Source organism: Tupaia chinensis, unplaced genomic scaffold (genome assembly GCF_000334495.1).
Source record: "Tupaia chinensis unplaced genomic scaffold, TupChi_1.0 Scaffold000567_1, whole genome shotgun sequence".
Taxonomy (NCBI): Eukaryota; Metazoa; Chordata; class Mammalia; order Scandentia; family Tupaiidae; genus Tupaia; species Tupaia belangeri.
This window is the reverse complement of record NW_006160080.1, coordinates 3,347,783-3,350,469: the sequence shown is the minus strand read 5'-3', so window position 1 is coordinate 3,350,469 and position 2,687 is coordinate 3,347,783. Positions and strand designations below refer to the sequence as shown.

Here is a 2,687-nt window from a genome sequence, read left to right as displayed (position 1 = left end):
AAAGAGTTTGGTTTTGAAAGAAGCAGTAAGTAACTACCCCAGTGCCCTCCACGGGGATGCCTCCCCCATGTGCAAATTGCCACCAGTGCTGGACCCTGGGCATGGAACGTGAGCGTGCAGGACTCCTATTTAACCACCTGGACTGAGCCTTGGGCTCAAGAATCCTGCTTCCGGAGTTTGGAGATGCCCTTCTCACAGTTTGGATAGAGAGCCTTTTCCTCCACTGCCGGCATGGTTTGTGGGTGTTGTGCGTCCCAGGTACCATCACTTGCACATGTGCATTAGGGGAGTGCCCCTGAGCACCAGGGTGACAGGGCTGCCTTTGCATGTCATCTGAGTGTCCCAGCTTTGAGTTTGGGTAAAAGCATTAAACATCACCCTACGGGGCAGGGAGAAGACCTCCGGGGTCCCCACAACACACTGGAGAGCTCGTTGGCCTTTTGTCTGTCCTGCTCGCTTTGTTTTGTTCTGTTTTTTAAATTTTATTTTTTATTTTTATTTTTAAATTTGCTATAGGGCACATATACTCACCAGAGAGAGAAAGAGAGAGTGAGAGAGCAAGCTGCTGGGTCCAGGACTTAAACCGTGGTTGGCCATGTGGGAGTCCAGTACCTTAACTCTACGCCCCCTGCCGGCCCCTCACTCTGCTTTTATCAGCGCTAGCAAATGCAGTCGCCCAAGTCCTGGGGTGATTTTTGTTCTCAAATGCTCCCTAATTATAAATGAAGAAATTACCATTTCTCCTCCTCATGAAAAAGCCAGGTGGTTTGCAGACACATTGGTGAATTTGCTTCATAAGCCAAAGAAATGTGCCGTGGGCTGGCACTCTTCTGATTTAATAAGAAGGACACTGGGTACTTGGTACTGTTCCCAGGTGTGTGCCAGCACAAACAGAGGCCATGCCGGGCACTCGGACGTGGGTTGTGGCTTTTCTCCTTTCCTGAAGGAGGTGTGCTCTAGAACCTTTTCCGTGAGTAATTTTCAAGTTCTTTCCAGTGCCCGGTCCATAAAAGGCAAAAATACAGGGTGAACATTTAACATGCCCCTGCCCGTCACAGATGATTACTGAAAATTTGTCACCAGATGCAGAACTTTAAATGTGTGTTAATCTGGGAAATAAGAAATGTCATCTGAAAGCCTAATTGCAAGTCAGGACAGAAGACATGCTGTCTTTTAAAAATATAACATTATTTGTTAATTGTCTTTCATAATTGTCCGATTTTTATAAATTGGGATGCCCAAATAGGCTTAGGATTTTGATTCCATCCTGAGGTGTCTGAGACACATGTTTCCAGGGAATAACCCCCCGTTCAGATGTCCTTGTGGCTCCCAGACCCCTTTGGGCTTCTGTTTTCTACGTGCCTGCTGTCCCTCCTCCATCCCTGGCTGATTGTGGAGTCTCCTGTGATGCTCCTCTCCCCTTCGTCCTGTAAATGTCCTCCCGCAGTGCCCATGACCTCAGTGGGCTCAGGTGGGCATGCTGGGCACGAGGGACGTTCCTAAGGAAGGGACCTTTGAGCTGGGCCTGCCCAGGGGAGCAGCGTATGCAGAGGCCCAGTGTGGTGTGGCTGGCCAGAGTGGGGAGCTGAGAGGAGCATGTGGGGCATGAGTCAGTAGGGCCACAGGTGGGGCTGGGAGGACTGTTTGGGCTTTATCCTGAAGGCAGAATGAAACCTGGAAGAATTTTGAGTAGGCAGTGACACCATCACACTTGCCTTTGGAGAAAGAGAAAGTGAGAGAGCAAGCTGCTGGGTCCAGGGCTCAAACTGTAGTCGGCCATGTGGGAGTCCAGTGCCTTAACTCTACGGTCCCTGCCGGCCCTGGGTCATTGGACATTTTTGCATAGAAAAAGATACATCATGACTTTTCCAATGACTCAATAGAAGGATTGCTGTGACCGTAGCACAGAGGTAGGGCCTAGGAGGTAGAGGGCAGGACAGGTGCCAGGGTGAATCTGGAGGCTGGTGCAGTGGGCTGGAAGCAAGGGGCTGGTGGCCTGGCGCAGTGACCCACAGTAGCCTGGCCTCCTCTCTACGCACCTGTCTCCAGCCCCTGGGCACAGGCTCTCCCAGCACATTCCTGTCTAGCCAAGGCCCACCGTCAGGCTCAGTCCCCCTCTGCTGCCTCCTTCTACCTGTGCCTCACCACCCAGGCCTGGCAGCTCTCCCCCTGCTCCAGGGAGCATCGCTCCTATACCCAGTACCCAGAGCTGCCCGTCACCCAGCCCACGTTGCAAGCCGCCCCTCAGTTTTTTCATTTCCCATGGGATTGTTGGCATTCCATGGGACACACAGGCCTGGGGACAGAGCCCAGCAAGGCCAGTGTGGGTCCTATACATTAGCCATGACAAACCCTTTAGAAAAATACAAATAGGGGGCCAGCAGGTGGTGTGGTGGTTAAGGTGGCCGACTGTGGTTTGAGTCCTGAACCTGGTGGTTTGCTTTCTCTCTGTCTCTCTCTGGTCAAATAAAATAATAATAATAAATAAAATTAAATAATTTTAAAAAGTGATAAAAATACAATTAAAATGGGGTGTATAGGGACCAGCAGTTGGCATAATGGCTATGTTGTTGGACTCCCATGTAGTCGACTGCGGTTCGAGTCCTAGACTCAATGGCTTAAACTCATGCTGGGCGTGTGTGCGTACGTGCCCAAGATCACCGAGAGAATGGCAGAGGAGGGATTGC

The 2,687-nt window shown here is 50.8% G+C and overlaps 1 protein-coding gene across 1 annotated transcript in view; it reads left to right on the top strand.

Moving 5' to 3' along the window:
* The window catches only part of PHKA2 (phosphorylase kinase regulatory subunit alpha 2), a gene marked incomplete in the record, with an annotated part of 84,256 nt that overhangs the window by 71,608 nt on the left and 9,961 nt on the right, over positions 1–2,687 (top strand).